This window comes from Bombina bombina, chromosome 2 (assembly GCF_027579735.1).
Source record: "Bombina bombina isolate aBomBom1 chromosome 2, aBomBom1.pri, whole genome shotgun sequence".
Classification (NCBI taxonomy): domain Eukaryota; kingdom Metazoa; phylum Chordata; class Amphibia; order Anura; family Bombinatoridae; genus Bombina; species Bombina bombina.
Genome location: NC_069500.1, coordinates 1,070,253,022 through 1,070,277,677, shown reverse-complemented (window position 1 = coordinate 1,070,277,677; position 24,656 = coordinate 1,070,253,022). Strand labels below are relative to the sequence as shown.

The window sequence follows — 24,656 nt, the reverse complement described above, 5'->3', positions numbered from 1 at the left end:
ACACCGCCGACCCCTATATTATATTTATTAACCCCTAATCTGCCCCCCTCAACGTCGCCGACACCTGCCTACACTTATTAACCCCTAATCTGCCGAGCGGACCTGAGCGCTACTATAATAAAGTTATTAACCCCTAACCCGCCTCACTAACCCTATCATAAATATTATTAACCCCCTAATCTGCCCTCCCTAACATCGCCGACACCTACCTTCAATTATTAACCCCTAATCTGCCGACCGGAGCTCACCGCTATTCTAATAAATGGATTAACCCCTAAAGCTAAGTCTAACCCTAACACTAACACCCCCCTAACTTAAATATAATTTACATCTAACGAAATAAATTAACTCTCATTAAATAAATGATTCCTATTTAAAGCTAAATACTTACCTGTAAAATAACTCCTAATATAGCTACAATATAAATTATAATTATATTATAGCTATTTTAGGATTAATATTTATTTTACAGGCAACTTTGTAATTATTTTAACCAGGTACAATAGCTATTAAATAGTTAAGAACTATTTAATAGTTACCTAGTTAAAATAATACCAAATTTACCTGTAAAATAAATCCTAACCTAAGATATAATTAAACCTAACACTACCCTATCAATAAAATAATTAAATAAACTACCTACAATTACCTACAATTAACCTAACACTACACTATCAATAAATTAATTAAACACAATTCCTACAAATAAATACAATTAAATAAACTAGCTAAAGTACAAAAAATAAAAAAGAACTAAGTTACAAAAAATAAAAAAATATTTACAAACATAAGAAAAATATTACAACAATTTTAAACTAATTACACCTACTCTAAGCCCCCTAATAAAATAACAAAGACCCCCAAAATAAAAAATTCCCTACCCTATTCTAAATTAAAAAAGTTACAAGCTCTTTTACCTTACCAGCCCTGAACAGGGCCCTTTGCGGGGCATGCCCCAAGAATTTCAGCTCTTTTGCCTGTAAAAGAATAAATACAATACCCCCCCCCAACATTCCAACCCACCACCCACATACCCCTAATCTAACCCAAACCCCCCTTAAATAAACCTAACACTAAGCCCCTGAAGATCTTCCTACCTTGTCTTCACCATCCAGGTTCACCGATCCGTCCTGAAGAGCTCCTCCGATGTCCTGATCCAAGCCCAAGCGGGGGGCTGAAGAGGTCCATGATCCGGTCAAAGTCTTCATCCAAGCGGGGCAGAAGAGGATCTTCCATCCGATTGAAGTCATCATCCAGGCGGCATCTTCTATGGTCTTCCATCCGGAGCGAAGCGGCAGGATCCTGAAGACCTCCAGCGCGGAACATCCATCCGGACCGATGACTGAACGACGAATGACTGTTCCTTTAAGGGACGTCATCCAAGATGGCGTCCCTCGAATTCCGATTGGCTGATAGGATTCTATCAGCCAATCGGAATTAAGGTAGGAATTTTCTGATTGGCTGATGGAATCAGCCAATCAGAATCAAGTTCAATCCAATTGGCTGATCCAATCAGCCAATCAGATTGAGCTCGCATTCTATTGGCTGATCGGAACAAGTATTTCGCTTTAAATAGGAATCATTTATTTAATAAGAGTTAATTTATTTCGTTAGATGTAAATTATATTTAATTTAGGGGGGTGTTAGTGTTAGGGTTAGACTTAGCTTTAGGGGTTAATCCATTTATTAGAATAGCGGTGAGCTCCGGTCGGCACATTAGGGGTTAATAATTGAAGGTAGGTGTCGGCGATGTTAGGGAGGGCAGATTAGGGGTTAATACTATTTATGATAGGGTTAGTGAGGCGGATTAGGGGTTAATAACTTTATTATAGTAGCGCTCAGGTCCGCTCGGCAGATTAGGGGTTAATAAGTGTAGGCAGGTGTCGGCGACGTTGAGGGGGGCAGATTAGGGGTTAATAAATATAATATAGGGGTCGGCGATGTTAGGGCAGCAGATTAGGGGTACATAGGGATAACGCAGGTTGCGGCGGTTTACGGAGCGGCAGATTAGGGGTTAAAAAAAATATGCAGGGGTCAGCGATAGCGGGGGCGGCAGATTAGGGGTTAATAAGTGTAAGGTTAGGGGTGTTTAGACTCGGGGTACATGTTAGAGTGTTAGGTGCAGACGTAGGAAGTGTTTCCCCATAGGAAACAATGGGGCTGCGTTAGGAGCTGAACGCTGCTTTTTTGCAGGTGTTAGGTTTTTTTTCAGCTCAAACAGCCCCATTGTTTCCTATGGGGATATCGTGCACGAGCACGTTTTTGAGGCCGGCCGCGTCCGTAAGCAACTCTGGTATCGAGAGTTGCATTTGCGGTAAAAATGCTCTACGCTCCATTTTTGGAGCCTAACGCAGCATTTGTTTGAACTCTCGATACCAGAGTTAAATTTATGGTGCGGCCAGAAAAAAGCCAGCGGAGCGTTAACAGCCCTTTTACCGCCAAACTCCAAATCTAGGCCTATGTTATTTAACCCACTAATTGCTGCAAATTTATTATTTGGGTTAATATAATTCAAGAGCTACAAACAAATATTTACTTATATTGGTAAATCATTGACACAACCTCTGGATATGAAGCTGAGCACGTGCACTCAACTTTTTTGGTCGACCATGGCGAGGCCTATTCTAAGTGGAACCTGTCCTGTGAAACCTCTGTATGGTCTTGCCCACCATGCTGCAGCTTAGTTTAAAGGGTCTTGGCAATCTTCCTATAGCCTAGGCCATCTTTATAAAAGCAACAATTCTTTATTTCAGATGCTCAGAGTTTTTTGCCATGTTGAACTTTCAGTGACCAGTATGAGAGAGTGTGAGAGCGATAACACCAAATTTAACACACCTGCTCCCCATTCACACCTGAGACCTTGTAACACTAATGAGTCACATGACACCGGGGAGGGAAAATGGATAATTGGGCCCAATTTGGAAATTTCCACTTAGGGGTATACTCACTTTTGTTGCCAATGGTTTAGATATACATATAATGTAGTGGTTCACACCTAATTCACTTATAAGGTCTTAAAGCACAGTTATATTGAAATATAAATTCCAAGCACTGAACTTTAAATATTATATCAGTGAAACAGGTCTCATTTCTTACAAATAAAGTTTTGAGTACAATAAAGAAATGGTACTTGAGAAGATAACATTGTTTAAAAATAATTTTTTATTATACATAAAAATCAGCTTACAGAAGTAATATAAAATTAAATTAATTTAAATCCAATATACACACAGAGTTAAAAGACTTTTAGTTTAAACTTGCTTTCAATAACAATTGTTACATACCACTCGAAATGACTTCTTTGCAACCAAATCTTATCCTTAGAGATGCTCTATAATATCCTGTCAGAGTCACCTGCCTCATGTTTACAACAAGGTGTTTTTATAGTTTTTTATTTGAATGACGTCATCATTTATTGTTTTCTTTTTATATGTATTTTTAGCATCATTTTAACATCAACAAAACTTGTCTAGCTTTTTCTATCTTCAACTATGTGGCCTTGATAATCTGTTATACAAGAGTTTAGACATACGCACTTTAAATTGCAAGGAGCATCCATTTTAGAGCTATAAATTCAAGGTTGAATCAACCTCCATTTTAAATCATATAACATCTTATGTTAAGACTAGTTAGTTGGTTAGTATGTTAGCAGACAGATAATAAAAACCTTTTAGATTGTAAAAGACTTTTGTTTAAACATATAAAAGTATTCAGTTAAACATTGTACATATTGTACATCATTTAAACATATATTTGAATATAATCATACATATATTGCAAAATAAGCATATTAAAGATTATATTTTTCACAATTTATGTGAACAGGCTCTTATAACAAGGTACAGTCTTTATGTATAGAAGCTGTACATGATAGATTTAAAAGAAATCTATCATTTATAGTTAGTTATAAGTGTCTTGCTGAAAGAATGTATTTCTTACTGTTGGCATATTTATCAAGTGAATATCAATATTAATTTGCAATCTAGCATTACATAGCAGCTTTTATTGAGACAAGCATGCTCTAAACAAAGTTTATTTGCAAAGTTATACATTGTTAACTAAAAATTACATTTACAAGCACAGGTATATCACAGAGTTAATGAAAGCCTGTTACAGCCCCTCCAATACATTCTTGAAGAAAAGATAAGAAAGTGTCCAGCCCTTTGTTCCCACAGAAAAAGAAATGCGTCATTAATGTCCGGGATTCAGCAGAGTAACGGACATGAAATCAAAGTGTCCTTAATAATGCAAACAAAATAAAGTCAGACATTAATGATCCAGGAATTAAACTGAACTTTTTCATAATCTTCTTTAAGTAGGAGTATATCTGTAATTAATTCATGAAGCGTTGCGCCAGATAGAACATCTTGTTTGTATTTCGTTATGGAAATTATTGCAGCAAACTTTTTTTTTTTCTCTGGATTGAAGAATCAGGATTTTGTTTGTAATCCATTTTGGGAAGTTTGAAGCAAACTATTAGTTGAACAGAAACGTTTTACTCCTGCGCCAGTAAGAAAAACAGTTGGATCCCAGCTAATGTAAGTATGACAGATTCATACAAATAAGAAATCTCCATAAAGCTTCGTTGAAGCATATTAGTATTTCTTTTATAAGTTACAAGATTATAACGTTAAATAACTGTAAATCCTTAGGTTACAAAGTTTAAATCCTCCTCATATGAAGATGACTTGCCATTTAGTAATACGTCATAAATAAATTCTCCAAAATATCCATTTGCTAGAAATTGGTTAATTGGTGTATGATTCATTAGTGGATGAGTTATAGATGTCCAGTTAGCTTGGTATTTCTTGCTTGGAGAGATATCCTCATAGAAATGTGTCGTAGGAGTAAATTTATTACTTTCCTTTTCAATGAGACACTGATAACAAGTAGCTTTTAAGTTAAAAAGCTTGCAAAAAAAACTTAAAAATAAAAAAGGTTGATAATAAATTGTAATCCACAGGTTTTCTTCGTGAAAATAAAGGATTATTAATGTTTCTAACCAATAAGTTTATACTGGTTACATTTACAATAAAAATACATTTATAATAAAAATAATAAATCTTTACTTCTACAGATGTTATTGGCATATAAATTATAGCTTAACAAGATATATACATATAGCATATATGAATTATAGCATAACATGACAATAAGCTTGCCGTTTCTTTTCTGGTATTGCATTCAAAAGAAAACAGGTTGACAAATTATTGCTTATTATTTTTTTTACTATTATTGCTTATTATATTTTTTTACTTAGATTTTCTCCTAGGAAAAAAGGACAAAAATTCTAAATAAAATGATACACAATACTATGGCTATTAATACATAGTACATATTCCCTGTATTTCTCCAAAAATACCATTCCCCACTGTAGCTAAACCTTCTCCAATTTTTGAAATAACATTACCCAATGCTGGCATTATTGGAATCAATGATTTACCTAAAGTTCTAATCCAGGTAGGAAAGTCCCCTTTATGCAAGTCAATTCTTAAGAGGTCTGCATGTGCCCTTTTAATCAAATTCTCAATTGCTTTATGGGAGGAGCCCAATCTCACTTGCATGTTATGTAAATGAGCCCAGAGTGCTGTCATGTATGGAATTTGCAATGTAATATGGGGTACCTGCATTGTTAAATGTGATCTATCATGTATATTCTTAATCACTGGTGGTGTTAAAATTGTATTATAACACTCTACAGATTCATTAACAGTTACCATTGTAGCTTGCAGCATTGGGATTTTACAATCATTTTGACTAGTAATCACAACATATGACCCATTATGAATTGGTTCTATGCGAGTGTATGGTGATTGTAGAGGCGTAATTTTAACAGTACAATCAGAGTCTTGTTTATCAACTCCACATGGTTTTCGTTTGTAGACATTTTCACATACTAAATATCCTAGATCAACACAATTTTCTGTTTCAATATATTCCCAGCTATCACAATACTGTGAAATATATTGATATGGATGTTGAATTTGTAACAATGCCATACGATTCGGAGTACTAATTAAATGCCCAAAATTAACAATCTCCCAATTTGTTGTGTATACATTTCCAGGTATTATCATCTCATAATATATATATATATTTCCCATACACAATCTTCTGGGTTATTTGTTATTCTACGCTTTAATTCTCTTATAAATCATTGATTTTGAAATATGCAGCATAATTTCTGTTTGTTTTACCGTTAGACTTAATTGTGCAGAAATTTTTGTAACATTTAATAGTGTAATATCAATGTGTCCTTCTTGTAAAGTTAACCTTATAGCTGTCAAATAATTTAGTATTGTTACTGCTTTCATTTCTTCATCTACCATTGTAAAATCAGACATCACTGCAGTTAGCATTTTTATCATGTGATCTCTTAAGATCATCAATCCTCTCTTTACGTCTTCATCATTAATATCTGAAATTTCACTGACAATTAATACTGCATCACTTAATAAGTGCCCTGTCAATATCTGAACTTCAGCATTAGACATTAACTGCCTTTTATTTGTTTTTTCTTCTGTATTACAATCATCTGGAATTATATTCTCTATTGTAATATATGTTACATTATCAAATATATTATTTGTTCCCCAAACAGCTTCATCATAAGTCATATCTGTCACATTTTGCTTATAACATTTAGCATATTTACATGGTATGTCAATCAACTGATATATTTACATCCATTTGTAGTTTCATACTTGCAATTACTACTTTTACTGGATATTTTATCTATGAGACATTTCTGAAACAGGGAATATATTACATTATTTTTGTTAATAATGTGATGTTTTGTCACGCACCAAAACCCAGGTATGCCTACATAATGTAGGAACCCCTTATCAATGTCTTTAGGTTAAAAACAAAAATATGTCCTTCTTTCCTTAAGGTAGAAGCAACAGGATGTACATTGATAGTTTGCCCTTTTTAATTAGATCTTCAACTGTTATATTACAAAGATTGTTCTTTTCTTTGCATGAGTGACTGTAATACATTGTATTTAAGAAAGCTGCATATCTTGGCTTTGTACATGTATCCCATTCTTTTAGATTCAAAAACATTTCATCCTTTCCTTTCTCATTCCATTCTGTAGGTAATGCTTGCTCTCGCAGTCTTCCTGTCTGTTGATCCACTACTTCAAGGTAAAGTTTCTCAAATAGTTGCAGGTATCCTTCATCTGTATGTAACTCTGGTGTCCACCATTCTGAATAAAGTGTGTTAGTACAAAACACTGCTCCATTATATGATTTTACTCCTCCAGGAAACCTGTATTCCTCCTCCTCTGCGTTTTCCCAGAATGCAATGCGAGGATCTGTGTGATTTTAAGGAAAGAAGCCTTTTTGAGTTAATTGTCCTGTGTTTAGATAAAAAATAGGATATTCTTTATACTTGACTTTGTCAAATGTAATCCCAGGACGTGGACATTGATCTGCTTTTATTTATTTTGCAGGCCATCTCCTTGTCCCTTGAAAGTCCACAAAATAGCAATGTGCAAATGTTGAAAAACACATTTTTTCTCTGTATGTCTTTTGTTTCCAGTATTCTTGCAAAGGCAAATCATATTCCAAAGTCTTTGCTTGTATCATTTCCATTTGCCCATTTATGTGATCTTTTATACCAATTTTCTTCCCATTTGAGTTGTGATCTTTGCTTTCTTTGATATTACTGTTGAATCTATCAATATGACTTGAGATATTCCTAATACTTTTTGCTTTTGTATTATAGGTTTTGGAAATGGTTTCCAATAAATTCCTTGCAGTAGCCCATTCATCTTTATTTCTACAGGTTGCAGATTGTAATGTACAGCTCTTTTTAGTCTTGATATTGTTGTTACAGCATCATCTCGAGCTTTTGTTTGATTCCATGCCAGAACAGCTCCAGGTCTCTTTGCAAGACTATTCCACTGTAGACGAAAAACTAACATGCAGGTTGATATCAAGATAAGGAGAAGTATAAAAAGTATCAGTACTGTATATCCCAATATTTTAAGATTTTTATAACTGAACAAGTTCTTTAACATTTTTAGTCCTTGTTGTTGTATCAGTGTTTGTACTGATAGCATAGTATTTATGATAGGTAAAACAGGATTAGATCTTGTAACTGGTGTTGGTGTATCAAATGAATCTACTTCAGTTATTTGATCACCTTCTTCAACATCATAATAAAAAAAGGTGTTATAGTCTCTGGATTTGAAGAAAATGGCATCATTTAAGATTGATTATTAATCCGGTTTGCTTCATTCAGAGTAACCCACTGAGAGTAAGTCAGAGGGTTTGTCATCTTCTAACTCAAATTTAGATGCTGGTTTTAAGTTTTCAATGCTGACAATTCTGTCTTTTCCTTGTTTGTCTTCTATAATCAAAGTCCTTAGGTTAATGACATGTTTTACCTTTGTAGGTTTCCATCTTGGCCATAAAGGTTTCGCTGCTTGAACTCTTTCCTGGACAAACTGACCAACCTGTGGTGTCCAAGCTCATAAAAGGTTAGGTGTAAAAGCAGGTTGTGCAAAACAATCACGTATTTCTTGTAAAATAGATAATTGCTCTAATCTCCCTGGTGCAGAAAGGTACTCAGTATTAAACATTGTATTCATAGGTATACCATATAACAATTTATAAGGTGTTTTCCCAGAAATAACAGAAGGTATATTGTTTAAACCTACTTGTACATAAGTTAACAGGGGATACCACTGTTCTTGGGCGGTTAGTTAGTAACTTGGTTAACAATCGTTTTACCTCAGTATTTTTCCTTTCAACAACCCCACTACTTTGGGGATGATAAGGTGCACTGATTTCCCATTTTATATCAAAAGACTTAGCCCACTCTTGTGCTTGAGTACATGTTAAAGCTGATCCAGCATCTGAGTGTAGGGCTTTAGGTTTACCAATACTTACTAAGGAATTGAGACTATCAAGCGTGGTACTAGCCGTGGCACTTTTAACAGGGTATAACCATATGAACCTTGTACAAGTATCAACATAAACTAACACATATTTATACCCATGTGAAGTAGGTAAAGGCCCTATGTGATCTAAATAAATCAGATCAAATGGCTTATTATGAATTTCTTTAACAATGTATGGTTGTTTATAGTGATTTGGATTATTAACAAGGAGACATGCTTTACAAATCCCTATAACTCTTATGACCGTTTCCTTCATATTAGGCCACCAATATTTTGACTTTAGGGTAAATAAGACTTTATCTCGCCCTAAATGAGGATGTCCAATACTAGAATAGGCCATCTCTGTTATGTTCCATCTGTCTATGACAGGGGGAATAATCAATTGTTAGTCTCCAATCTTAACCATACAATGTTTGTCTTTTAATTCATAAAGATATGTTTTAGGATAAGCAGGTGGATTAGGTCTGGTTTTATCCAAGCAAGCATTTAACTCTGTGTCAAGATTACTGGTTGCTGTCATTCGAGTTTTAACTGCAATTACTGCATATTTTTGACTTACACTTTGTGCAAGCGTATCTGCAAATGTATTGCCTTCTGTATGCAAAGAAGAACCTAGCTTTCTATGAGCTGGTTCATGTACTACTTCAATATCAGGCTTTAGATCTAAATAAGCAGCAATTGCTTTCCATTTGACAATATGCTTTAATGGTTTTTCTTTGCATTTAAAAAACCATTAGATTTCCAGATTCGTAAATCCTGGAATACAGATCTTGCCAGGTATGCAGAATCAGTTACAATCAACACTGGTCCTTTATCTAACAATGCTTCCTTCATAGCAAATGCTAATGCAGAAATTTCTGCAAATTGAGCTGAATGATCTCCCAAAGGAATTTGCCATGAACATAATAAAGTCAGAGTGGGAGAATATTTTGCAATTCCTGCTCCAGCAGATTTATTTACTTTTTCTTTACTAGAAATTACTGCAGAACCATCAGTATAAAAAAATAGCAGAATAACGATTATTTGGATAAGTTTATAAATTCCAACTTGAGGGTTGCTTTGGAGCTGGTAAATCATCTAGAGGTGTCAGATTCTTATCATGAATAAAATGTATCTGTGGGTCTTCCAAAATAGAAAACCATTTTATCCATCTACTCTTTAGTGCTTTCTTGTCTGGTATAGTTTGCTTTTGTAGGTTATCAAGTGAGGCTACTGATGTATGTACATATATATCTTTCCCCTGTGCAATCTGTCTTGACTTTAACAGTGTTATATTAACAGCTACCAAAAGCTTCTCTATCATAGTAAACTTTATCTCTGTTTTTGAATATACATAAGATAGAAGTGCTATTGGAATTGTCTCATTTACGTTATATAACCTTATATAGCTTGCATTCGGTGATATATTTATGTAATCTAATAGATCCTTAGTACTATCTCTTTGAGCTAAATACTCTGTTCTATTCATTGCCTCTAATAATGCATTTAGTGCATCATCTTCAGTCGTCCACTTAAAAAGTATCCTTGGACTTTTTGTTTTAGATTTTATCTCCCTTGAGACTGCAGCATGCAGAGGTGCAATTAACACAATGAAATCAGGTATGAAAAACATTGCATAAGTAAGTAAACCAATGATACTATTTAATTGTTTTAGAGAATGTGGATGTGTTAAAGCTGCTATTATGTCTTTATAATTATCAGATAATCCTCTCCCCCTTTCAGAAATTTCAAATCCCAAGAAAGTAACAGTATGTCCTGCAATTTGAGATTTCTTAAGAGATACTACATAACCTGCAGCATGTAATATAGTCAAAACCTGATCCAACACTGCTATGTGTTACTCCTCACTATCATGTGAAAAATATATGTCATCTACATACACCTCCACTTCTGGAAATTTAGACAATAAATTTACTACATCTGAAGTAAATAACGCACTCAAATTAAAAAATCCCTGAGGTAATCGGGTAAATACCAAAGTTTTGCCTTTCCAAGTAAAACCTGTTATCCAGTAACTATCTGGAGTAATAGGATGACTCCAAAAACCATTTGCTAAGTCTAACTTTGTCTTAAAAGTTTTCCTACGCAAATTGTGTAAAATAGAAGGTGCATGTGTATTTTGTGTTGCCACCCTTGGTGCAACTCTGTTAGCTTCTCTATAGTCTAATACCATTCACCAAGAACCATCCGGTTTGGGAACAGGGTAGACTGCTGAGTTCATTTGACTGTACTGTTCTTTTAGTACTCCTTGTTTAAGTAAATCATCAATGACTTTCTGTATATAGGGAATGGCTACACTATTGATTTTATACTGTGCCTGTTTCTTAGGAACTACTATGCCTGTAGCAATATGATGACTGAAACCTTTACGATGCCCAACCTGATTTTCCCACTTCTGAAATATTTTAACATTTTTCCTTAAGCAAAAATCTAAGTTTCTAACATCAGATGCTGCAGTATTATCCAATTGCATTTTCATAAATGCTGCTACATCAACTCTAGTAGTTAAAGGAAGTTCATCTTCCAGCTGCAATGAAATAAAATGTGCTACATCCTTATAAGCTATAAGAAAATCAGAATCAAGCTTAGGATGCTGAACTAATTCTAAGTGCACTCTTTTACCATTTATTTTTACCTGTGTATTACATGAGGGATAAGTACCTTCACCTTTTAAAGTCTGTATAGTTATATTTGCTAATACATCTTCTTTTAACATATCTGATTGTACTAAAGATATTTATGCTTGTGTATCTAAATACCCCTCATAAGTCTCTCCCCCATATTCTACTGTTAATTTACTTCATTCACCTTCAGACTCTTCTGGGATGTCTGGTAGTGATTTCTCTATTTGCCCTACTTTTTTAGTATTAGCTGGGGCAACTGAAATTTCACTCCTTTCAGTAGAATGAATCTCACGCTCCTGATATCTATCCTGACCCCTGTACCTTTTCCTCTATATCTTACACTACCATCTCCAAATCCATACCGATCTGGAGTCTTTTTTTTTTTTAAAAATGGTCTCAATGTCCTGCGAGGAAATAACTCATAAGGCAAATCTGAAGATTTGCTCTAAATAGTTATAAACTGATTTTCATTGGTGTAAGATGGAGGTGCTTGGGAGTAAGGTAGTGGAGGGTTAAATTTAGTTTGTTTCTGTGGATATTGTTCTCTTGCATTCTTTTTTTATTTTAGAAACTGAGCTCTCTTTTCCCTCTGCTGGAAAATCTTTTCTCCTTCCTTTTCTCTGCTATTTAAAGTTACTAGTGCATCTCCAGTCAGGTCCTTACCTACAAGTGTATAAGTATGTCTTAATATATATCAGGCATTTATTTAGGTCTCTCTGCTATAGGTACATAGAGTATTTGTCTCTCTATATCCAAAATTAAGCCTTGTCCTTTAACATTTGGCTTTAAACAACCATGTCGTGATTATTTTAATTGTAAATCTCAGCTCTAATAAATATGCTGCTACAATGCCACTATTTATATTCATCATTCCTAAAAATATCAGCAAGTGAAGCCAAAGTATCTTTACCTTGTGTCTTTACATGATATGCATAAATCACTAAATTCCACTTCCTTGCCTCAAATATAAAAACACACAAACCATAGAATAAAATAGCATTAACTAATGTTCTATTTTGTGAAAGATAATGAGTTGGATAAACTCCAGCCAATGCATGAACTCTGTCATTTAACCACAAAGCTATGTCCTTCGGATTGCGTGGCATCACTCCAATTGTTGTTTTTATATTACATTTAGGAATTCCTGCAGCTTCAGCAAAAAAAAACAAAAAAAAACTTGCTATATGCAGGACACTCCAGACATTTTCACTATTTAAAACCTGAGCTTACATATAACCTAAACATTGTATCACATTAAAAAGGTTTTCCCTCTCAGCTTGCTCATATTCTGCAGCTGGTATTATTTATTTTCCCTTTACTGGACTGTACAAACTAGATCTAGGAGTACCCCACATCTTAATTCAGGCTAAAGCCTTTAGGTCTTTGTATTCCTGTAGCAATAACAGGAGGTCTGCCTAAAATCTCTACTATACCATCATAAAAAACATTTGTATTTCTATTTGTTGCAGGATCAAAATTTGCATCTATAGTGTGATATATAGGTTGTTGCAAAACTACTCCAGCAGCATTAGCAAAGTTTAAATGAATTAAACCCTAACTGTATCCCCAAAGCAATAACCTCATAATTTCCAATGACTCTACCATTCTGCATTTTAAACACATCATTGAGTTTCAAAAGATTCTGCAAATCCTGATTAGCCATGATATTTTAGCACCTTCCCTCACGTGTGAGGGGACCCAGGTAAAATTATAATAATTATTATAAAACATATATTACCTCTCAAAACAACCAGGGACGCCAATTGTAGTGGTTCACACCTAATTCACTTATAAGGTCTTAAAGCACAGTTATATTGAAATATAAATTCCAAGCACTGAACTTTAAATATTATATCAGTGAAACAGGTCTCATTTCTTACAAATAAAGTTTTGAGTACAATAAAGAAATGGTACTTGAGAAGATAACATTGTTTAAAAATAATTTTTTATTATACAGAAAAATCAGCTTACAGAAGTAATATAAAATTAAATTAATTTAAATCCAATATACACACAGAGTTAAAAGACTTTTAGTTTAAACTTGCTTTCAATAACAATTGTTACATACCACTCGAAATGACTTCTTTGCAACCAAATCTTATCCTTAGAGATGCTCTATAATATCCTGTCAGAGTCACCTGCCTCATGTTTACAACAAGGTGTTTTTATAGTTTTTTATTTGAATGACGTCATCGTTTATTGTTTTCTTTTTATATGTATTTTTAGCATCATTTTAACATCAACAAAACTTGTCTAGCTTTTTCTATCTTCAACTATGTGGCCTTGATAATCTGTTATACAAGAGTTTAGACATACGCACTTTAAATTGCAAGGAGCATCCATTTTAGAGCTATAAATTCAAGGTTGAATCAACCTCCATTTTAAATCATATAACATCTTATGTTAAGACTAGTTAGTTGGTTAGTATGTTAGCAGACAGATAATAAAAACCTTTTATATTGTAAAAGACTTTTGTTTAAACATATAAAAGTATTCAGTTATACATTGTACATATTGCACATCATTTAAACATATATTTGAATATAATCATACATATATTGCAAAATAAGCATATTAAAGATTATATTTTTCACAATTTATGTGAACAGGCTCTTATAACAAGGTACAGTCTTTATGTATAGAAGCTGTACATGATAGATTTAAAAGAAATCTATCATTTATAGTTAGTTATAAGTGTCTTGCTGAAAGAATGTATTTCTTACTGTTGGCATATTTATCAAGTGAATATCAATATTAATTTGCAATCTAGCATTACATAGCAGCTTTTATTGAGACAAGCATGCTATAAACAAAGTTTATTTGCAAAGTTATGCATTGTTAACTAAAAATTACATTTACAAGCACAGGTATATCACAGAGTTAATGAAAGCCTGTTACAGTGTGTTGAGCTATTTTGAGGGGACTGCAAATTTACACTGTTGTACAGGCTGTACACATTACTTTACATTGTAGCAAAGTGTCATTTCTTCAGTGTTGTCACATGAAAAGATATAATAAAATATTTACAAAAATGTGAGGGGTGTACTCACTTTTGTGAGATAATATATATATATATATATATATATATATATATATATATATATAGTAAGTCCCAAGTGAGCGCAGCACACCTCAACATATACAACAACCCAGGTGCATTTTAAATATATCATACACAGTCCCAAAACAGAAAGCACTCCACTGGATTTATCAAATCAAGCTTCTTTTATTGTAGCAGGAATGATTCAGCCCTCTGTGGCAAAAGGACTGTTACTGTAGTGTTAGGACCAGTCGAATTGGGGCACCTTGTAAGTGGTGACTGGCTAAGCAAAATATGGCCATATTGTGTGACTAAGTTCCCAATATTATTTAAAAAGAATAGTTGTCTCTTGATGTATTTGCAGGCAATTTTTTGCAGCAGTTCAAAAAATATGTTGTGCTTTTGAAAATGGATGTGCGCTGATACCTTTTTGTTTGTGTAATTACTGGGTCATATTAGCTGCACTCCCAGATGTGGATTTAAACTTTTTGTAAGGTGTGCTATAAAAACAAATTTTGTATTTGTATACATATTTAGATATGTTTATGTATGTATCTTTATGTTAAAGCCCTTTGCAAACTTTTTTTTATAACTTTTTTATGCAATTTGTTTATAACCAGAGCTCTGAGGTCGAGCTATCCCAACACGTGTTAAATTCAATTGTGCTTAAGCAATTGCATTTACTTTCAACTTGTAATATGAGCAGTATATCTGATGTGTGCAAACAGCTGTGATAAACTCGTGCGCAACTGATAACGCGCCACTCGTAATCTGGTCCTAAATTGGGTACTTATTGATTCTGAATAAACTGTGCTGAATACCTAAAAATATTTACTCCTTATTCTTTATTTATGAAGTTTACTCTTGTGTTATTAACAAAACAAACAAAAGTTTTTTTTACGCTTTGTAATCATGGTGATAGTTTCCACAACATAATGAGTGCTAACTGTGTACTCATCTTTCAGTTCTTTACTGAATATCTGCCTCCAATTACATATCAGATCAGCTCCCACTATCAAGTCTTTGGGGCCAATTTATCAAAGCGTCAATCTTGGTGCATTCATTGGAGTCAATACGCTCACCAGACATCGCTGCCGCAAATCCACATACGACGCCCTTATTTATTAAAAAGTCTGTCAAAAACACATGCATCAAGTACAAAGTGATGAGCATCGAACTGTTAGAGTCATCAATGTCGCGGATATTCTGTTCTTTCGAAATCTATTTATACCATTTCATTACTGTCCATGAACAAGCACATTTCCCTAAAGCTAGTCTTTTATTTTTCATCTGTTAATGTCCAATAAATAGCTAGATTTATACATGAACAAACAATAATATCTCATTGTTTTATTTATTTGTTATACAAAAAAATCTGATATATGATATTTTCACATAAATGAATGTGTATTTCTAGAAATCATGATATGACTATCTCATGTTTTTTTCTTTTTTTAAAATGATTATTAATGCTAGAATTTGTACATATATCTTTGCACATACTTGTTTATATATATATATATATATATATATATATATATATATATATATATATATATGTGTGTGTGTGTGTGTGTGTGTGTGTGTGTGTTATGTCAGAAATCGTTTCCAAACATATTTACATGTCCCTAAATTTTATTTTGTTCTAAACAATGTTGTCTTTCATATCTCTGTGTTTATTTATACCACTATACGTATATAGTATCGTGGTACACAAGTATCGAGTAATTTGATTCGTTAGTGATAGTATAAAATGTATATTTAAATCAGATTGGCTGATGTCATAAATCATGTGATTATGCATTTCCCAATCAAAAGTGGTAGAAGATTTCACTAGTTTGTGGGTTGTTTAGGATTTTAAGTATTGCGTCAAATTTGGTGCGAAATGCAGTGGGACTTGAATTACATGTGTTAAACATGGTGAAATTAGATTGATCAAAAAAAAGAAGTTAGCTATAGTATTAATGTATTTATTTCATTTTTATCCCTATATCTACTAGTCCTGCTGCCAGACCGACATTACCTGTCATTAAAACTACTTTTGAAATGAATCTGTCACTTGAAATTACATGTGATTATAATATTATTATTTAATATATTATTTAAATACTGAACATATGTCTTTGTCTGTGTGATTAAGAAAGAGTATACAATTGTAATCAACTTTCTAATTTACATAAATATGTAATAAGCTTCATTCTCTTGCAGTATCTAATATAACCTTTCTGGGTTTTCAGACTCCCATTGTTTTCTATGGCCTTCGCGGCCTCAAGGGTGGAGGTTTGAACGATAGGTACGCTGTGGTGAATGTTTGATAAACTGGGAAGAGGGTAAAATAGAGTCGAATGTGAATTTGAAACATCTGGAATGACGAAAGCATCGATCTGCGTTGGATTGAGATCGCGGGAACATATATTACGTCACACATTTTCAACATTTGACGATGTTGATGCTTTGTTAATTATGGCGGATTCAATTTGCATCGAATATGACGCGAGATTCAAGCGGATTCCATCATATTATCAGTTGAAGCTTTGATAAATCGGCCCCTTTTTCTCAGCCCTTCAAATCTCTGCACAGTGAAATGGAAATTCAAGTGTTATGTTCCCTCTCTATTCTTCTAATAATTGATTCATGTTGTACAAGATTCAAAGCTTAGTAAATAATCAGTCAATTCCAGCTATGCTAATATTTAAAAGAGTATATATATTTTTTTTTATTTTTTTAGATTATTAGAGCAAATTAAATATAACAATTAAGGCTAGATTACGAGTTTTGCATTAGAGGCTGTGCGGTGCTAACGAGCAGTTTTCCCTCACCACTCACTTACCTGTAGCACTGGTATTATGAGTTTTCAGAAACCCGGCGTTAAGGCAAGAAGTGATTGAAGAGCAACATTTTGCTCATTACCGCACTTCAATACCAGCGCTGCTTAAATCAGCGGTGAGCTGGTCACATGTGCTCGTGCACAATTTCGCTATAGGAATCAACGGGGAGAGCCGGCTGAGAAAAAGGTCTAACACCTGCAAATATGCAGCGTAAAACTCCTTAACGCAGTCCCATTGATTCCTATGGGGAAACAAAAGTTATGACTACACCTAACACCCTAACATGAACCCCAAGTCTAAACACCCCTAATCTTACACTTATTAACCCTAACCTGCGGCCCCGACATCGCCGACACCTGCATTATATTTATTAACCCCTAATCTGCCCCTCTGGACACCGCCGCCACCTACATTATATTTATGAACCCCTAATCTGCTGCCCCCAACATCGCCGACACCTACATTATATTTATTAACCCCTAATCTGCTGCCCCCAATGTCACCACCACCTACCTACACTTATTAACCCCTAATCTGCCGCCCCCAACGTTGCCGCCACTATAATAAACATATTAACCCCTAAACCGCCACACTCCCGCCTCGCAAACATAAGTTAAATATTATTAACCCCTAATCTGCCGTCCCTAACATCAACGCCACATACCTACATTTATTAACCCCTAATCTGCCGCCCCCAACGTCGCCACCACTATATTAAAGTTATTAACCCCTAAATCTAAGTCTAACCCTAACACCCCCTAACTTAAATATAATTTAAATAAGTCTAAATAAAATTCCTATCATTAATTAAATTATTCCTATTTAAAACTAAATACTTACCTATAAAATAAACCCTAAGCTAGCTACAATATAACTAATAGGTAAATGGTAGCTAGCTTAGGGTTTATTTTTATTTTACAGGCAAGTTTGTATTTATTTTAACTAGGTAGAATAGTTATTAAATAGTTATTAACTATTTAATAACTACCTAGTTAAAATAAATACAAAAGTAACTGTAAAGTAAAACCTAACCTAAGTTACACTAACACTACACTATAATTAAATAAATTAAGTAAATTAACAACAATTAAATCAATTAAATTAAATTAGCTAAAGTACAAAAAAACCCACTAAATTACAGAAAATAATAAACAAATTACAAGATATTTAAACGAATTACACCTAATCTAATAGCCCTTTCAAAATAAAAAAGCCCCCCCAAAATAACCCCCCCCCCCCAGCCTAAACTAAACTACCAATAGCCCTTAAAAGGGCCTTTTGCAGGGCATTGCCCCAAAGTAATCAGCTCTTTTACCTGGAAAAAAAAAATACAAACAACCCCCCACAGTAAAACCCACCACCCACACAACCAACCCCCCAAATAAAATACTAACTAAAAAAACTTAAGCTCCCCATTGCCCTGAAAAGGGCATGTGGATGGGCATTGCCCTTAAAAGGGCAGTTAGCTCTTTTGCAAGCCCAAAGTCCCTAACCTAAAAACAAAACCCACCCAATACACCCTTAAAAAGCCTAACACTAACCCCCTGAAGATCGACTTACCGGGCCGAAGTCTTCCTCCAAGCCGGGCCGAAGTCCTCAGTGAAGCCGGGAGAAGTCTTCATCCAAGCCGGGGCGAAGTGGTCCTCCAGACGGGCAGAAGTCTTCATCCAGACGGCATCTTCTATCTTCATCCATCCGGCACGGAGCGGGTCCATCTTCAAGACATCCGGCGCAGAGCATCCTCTTCCAACGAAGTCTTCTTACTAAATGACGGTTCCTTTAAGTGATGTCATCCAAGATGGCGTCCCTTAGATTCCGATTGGCTGAAAGAATTCTATCAGCCAATCGGAATTAAGGTAGAAAAAATCCTATTGGCTGATGCAATCAGTCAATAGGATTGAACTTCAATCCTATTGGCTGATCCAATCAGCCAATAGGATTGAGCTAGCATTCTATTGGCTGTTCCAATCAACGAATGAAAAGGATGCTCTGCGCCAGATGTCTTGAAGATGGAGCCCCTCCGTGCCAGATGGATGAAGATAGAAGATGCCGTCTGGGTGAAGACTTCTGCGGGATTGGAGGAAGACTTTGGCCGCTTGGATGAAGATTTCTGCCGGCTTCTTGGAGGATGGATGTCGGATCTTCAAAACTGTAAGTGAATCTTCTGGGGTTAGTGTTAGGATTTTTTTAAGGGTTTATTGGGTGGGTTTTATTTATAGATTAGGGTTTGGGCAGTAATAGAGCTAAATGCCCTTTTAAGGGCAATGCCCATACAAATGCCCTTTTCAGGGCAATGGGAGCTTAGTTTTTTTTAGTTAGGTTTTTATTTGGAGGGGTTGGTTGTATGGGTGGTGGGTTTTACTGTTGGAGGGGTATTTGTATTTTTTATTTACAGGTAAAAGAGCTGATTTCTTTGGGGCAATGCCCCGCAAAAGGCCCTTTTAAGGGCTATTTGTAGTTTATTGTAGGCTAGGGTTTTTTTTATTTTGGGGGGGATTTTTTATTTTCATAGGGCCCTTAGATTAGGTGTAATTAGATTAAATCTTTGATAAAAAATTTTTTGTGTAACTTAGTGTTTATTTTTTTTTGTAACAGTCGCCTATATTACGAGTTTTGTCAGTAATGGTGTGCGGTGCTAACGAGCAGTTTATGCTCACCGCTCACCTACAGACAACGCTGGTATTACGGGTTAGCCGCAGAAAAGTGAGCAGAGAGCAAAATTTAGCTCCACATCTCACCTCAATACCAGCACTGCTTACGGTAGTGGTGAGCTGGCTGAACGTGCTTGTGCACGATTTCCCCATAGAAATCAATGGGGGAGAGCCGGCTGAAAAAAAACCTAACACCTGCAAAAAAGCAGCGTAAAGCTCCTAGCGCAGCCCCATTGAATCCTATGGGGAAACACTTTTTATGTCTACACCTAACACCCTAACATGAACCCCAAGTCTAAACAACCATAATCTTACACTTATTAACCCCTAATCTGCCGCCCCCGACATCGCTAACACCTGAATTATATTATTAACCCCTAATCTTCCGCTCCAGACACCGCCGCCAGCTACATTATATGTATTAACCCCTAATCTGCTGCCCCCAACATCGGGGGGGCAGCAGATTAAGGGTTAATACATATAATGTAGCTGGGTATGATTGCATCAGCCAATAGGATTTGTTCTACCTTAATTCTGATTGGCTGATAGAATTCTATCAGCCAATCGGAATTGAAGGGACGCCATCTTGGATGACGTCATTTAAAGGAACCTTCATTCAGTCGTCAGATGAAGAACGAAGAAGGTGCTCTGTGTCGGATGTCTTGAAGATGGAGCTGCTCCACGCCGGATGGATGAAGATAGAAGATGCCGCCTGGATGAAGACTTCTGCCCGTCTGTAGGACCTCTTCTGCCCGGCTTGGATGAAGACTTCTGCCCGTCTGGAGGACCACTTCGTCCGGCTTCGTTGAGGACTTCGTCCCGGTTGTGTGAAGACTTCTCAAGGTAGGGTGATCTTCAAGGGGTTAGTGTTAGGTTTTATTAAGGGGGGATTGGGTGGGTTTTAGAGTAGGGTTGGGTATGTGGGTGGTGGGTTTTAATGTTGGGGGGGTATTGTACTTTTTGTACTTTTTTTACAGGTAAAAGAGCTGATTACTTTGGAGACATGCCCCGCAAAAGGCCCTTCTAAGGGCTATTTGTAATTTAGTATAGGGTAGGGCTTTTTATTATTTTGGGGGGCTTTTTTATTTTATTAGGGGGATTAGATTAGGTGTAATTAGTTTAAAAAACTTGTAATTATTTTATTATTTTATGTAATTTAGTGGGGGGGGGTTCGTACTTTAGATAATTGTATTTAATTGTAATTAATTTAATTTAATTATAGTGTATTGTTAGGTGTAATTGTAACTTAGGTTAGGTTTTATATTACAGGTAAATTTGTCTTTATTTTAACTAGGTAGATATTAAATAGTTAATAACTATTTAATAACTATTCTACCTAGTTAAAATAAATACAAAGTTGCCTGTAAAATAAAAAATAAACCCTAAGATAGCTACTATGTAACTATTAGTTATATTGTAGCTATCTTAGGGTTTATTTTATAGGTAAGTATTTAGTTTTAAATAGGAATAATTTAGTTAATGATAGTTATTTTATTTAGATTTATTTAAATTATATTTAAGTTAGGGGGGTTAGGGTTAGGGTTAGACTTAGATTTAGGGGTTAATAACTTTAATATTTTTGCGGAGACGATGGGGACGGCAGATTAGGGGTTAATAAATGTAGGTACGTGTCGGCGATGTTAGGGACGGCAGATTAGGGGTTAATAAAATTGAACTAGTGTTTGCGATGCAGGAGTGCGGCGGTTTAGGGGTTAATATATCTATTATAGTGGCGGCGATGTCCGGTTCGGCAGATTAGGGGTTAAAAAAATAATACCGCCGCTATGCAAGTCCCATTGAAAAAAACAGGATACGCAATTGACGTAAGTGGATTTGCGGTATTTTCGAGTCTGGCCGAAAAAGTGAGCGATACACCTGTACCTGCAAGACTCGTAATACCAGCGGGCATTAAAAAGCAGCATTGGGACCACTCAACGCTGCTTTTTAAGGCTAATGCAAGACTCGCAATCTAGCAGAGTGTTTGTTATTTTTTGTTACTTAGTAATTTTTTTGTGTAGATTTAAATTATTTGAATAGGGTTAGGTGTTTAAATATATAATATAGTTAATTTAATTTGTAGTTTAATGTAGTTTTAGTATAACAGTTAGTGTAGATTAATTAATAGTTTAATATAGTTTAGTGTAATTTTATTATAACAGTTAGGGTAGATTAATAAATAGTTTAATATAGTTTAATGTAATTTTAGTATAATAGTTAGGGTAGGTTAATTAGTAGTTTAATATAGTTTAATTTAATTCTAAAGGTACGTTTAAACAACAGTTTAGTATAGTGGCGGTGTTTAGTGACAGTATACAAATAAAGCTGTAAAAAAACGAATAGCAGCGAGATCGATGACTTTTAGTTAACAACAGTCTGCTGCTCATCGCCCCGTACTTGGTGCGCGGCTTTTTAACAGATTTTTTGTTAAATATGGAGAACGTATTCAGGTCCGTGGCCGCAATGTCAGGCGAGCGTATTGGTGCCGTTGAATGCAGCACAGTTGACGGCTTGATAAGTAGGCCTCATAGTCTGTTACATTTAATTATCAGTTTGCTGAGTAACTGATAGGAGCCAGCCTGTTTCTATAGCAGCGGTCGCCACTGGTGGTCCACGAGAAGATGTTGGTGGTCTTGACACCATCAAGCAGGAATTAATCTCCTCTGATGGTGTTACCCCCGTTGCGCCGCAACTCCCTACAGTCCCTGGCTGGACATCAGTGAAAACCGACGGAGGAGTTAAATAACAATCTCCCTACGCACATTGCATAGTGCTGCGCAACTTGCATAGCTAGATTGTATTTTTAACTCCCCCCGCCCGGCGCACTGCTCAGAGAAAGATGCTTCAATTCTAAAGCCAGCAAAGGTTGGTATAGTCTTGGCTTGAAATAGTGGAATTAAAGTACATAAAAAAAGAAAATCTTTAAAAAAAAATCTCTCATATTTAATTTATTTTCTTCTCTTTACTTGTCTTTGTAGTAGTTTTCCTAATTCTTTCAGATGGACTTACATCACTGTTTGTCTTCCTCCTCTACATCTTCTTTTTTTTTATTAAATATTAATTATTTTTCATTCTAATAATTTTCCCACACACAAAGCTATTCCACCTGAATTCGAGTAATTACCATCCAGCAGAAAAGCCATATTCCACCAGTATTATAGTATTTGCCAGTAACATCAATTGTGGTTAGCTCACATCCATATTAAGAGCTTTCTGATATAAACTTAATTTATTACTCCAATGTCTGTCCATGATCATAAGTAGTTCTGAATAATTCCTAACTGGGGAGGTAGCTTGGAAGTCTTGTGGTCCTTTTAAACATAATTATTTTTTTCCCACTTTCTGCCTCTCTGTTTCCAACTCAAACGTTGGCCCTAACCCTTCATCTGTCATTTGGAAGTATTCTCTCAGTTCTGTCATTCAATTAGTTAAGTCCAAAAAATAATTCTTAAAAATGTGTAAATATATACATAATGTAAACTTAGCTATGGTTATACTAGTTATGTACAGTGTGTGTGTATGTGTATATGTGTGTGTATATACAGTGGGGCAAAAAAGTATTTAGTCAGCCACCAATTGTGCAAGTTCTCCCACTTAAGAAGATGAGAGAGGCCTGTAATTTTCATCATAGGTATACCTCAAATATGAGAGACAAAATGTGGAAACAAATCCAGACAATCACATTGTCTGATTTGGAAAGAATTTATTTGCAAAGTATAGTGGAAAATAAGTATTTGGTCAATATCAAAAGTTCATCTAAATACTTTGTTATATATCCTTTGTTGGCAATGACAGAGGTCAAACGTTTTCTGTTAGTCTTCACAAGGTTGTCACACACTGTTGCTGGTATGCAATCACATTGTCTGATTTGGAAAGAATTTATTTGCATATTATGGTGGAAAATAAGTATTTGGTCACCTACAAACAAGCAAGATTTCTGTCTCTCACAGACCTGTATCTTCTTCTTTAAGAGGCTCCTCTTTCCTCCACTCATTACCTGTATTAATGGCACTTGTTTGAACTTGTTATCAGTATAAAAGACATCTGTCCACAACCTCAAACAGTCACACTCCAAACTCCACTATGGTGAAGACCAAAGAGCTGTCGAAGGACACCAGAAACAAAATTGTAGACCTGCACCAGGCTGGGAAGACTGAATCTGCAATAGGCAAGCAGCTTGGTGTGAAGAAATCAACTGTGGGAGCAATAATTACAAAATGGAAGACTTACAAGACCACTGATAATCTCCCTCGATCTGGGGCTCCACGCAAGATCTCACCCCGTGAGGTCAAAATGATCACAAGAACGGTGAACAAACATCCCAGAACCACACGGGGGGACCTAGTGAATGACCTGCAGAGAGCTGGGACCAACGTAACAAAAGCTACATACTATGCCGCCAGGGACTCAGATCCTGCAGTGTCCCCCTGCTTAAGCCAGTACATGTCCGGGCCTGTCTGAAGTATGCTAGAGAGCATTTGGATGATCCAGAAGCGGATTGGGAGAATGTCATATGGTCAGATGAAACCAACGTAGAACTATTTGGTAGAAACACAACTCGTCGTGTTTGGAGGAGAGAGAATGCTGAGTTGCAACCAAACAACACCA

General features: G+C 35.3%; 1 long non-coding RNA gene across 5 annotated transcripts in view; it reads left to right on the top strand.

Annotated features, from left to right (window-relative positions):
- LOC128650044 (uncharacterized) overlaps positions 1–24,656 on the top strand; it is a 124,559-nt gene that overhangs the window by 11,282 nt on the left and 88,621 nt on the right. For 3 of the 5 annotated variants that reach the window (XR_008400717.1, XR_008400718.1, XR_008400719.1), the window contains exons 1-2: positions 8,031–8,485; positions 10,451–10,507. This is a non-coding gene — a long non-coding RNA (uncharacterized LOC128650044). Of the gene's footprint in view, positions 1–7,096; positions 7,932–8,030; positions 8,486–10,450; positions 10,508–15,573; positions 15,667–24,656 lie in introns of those variants that run through there. The other 2 variants (XR_008400720.1, XR_008400721.1) reach the window with 2 other exon arrangements.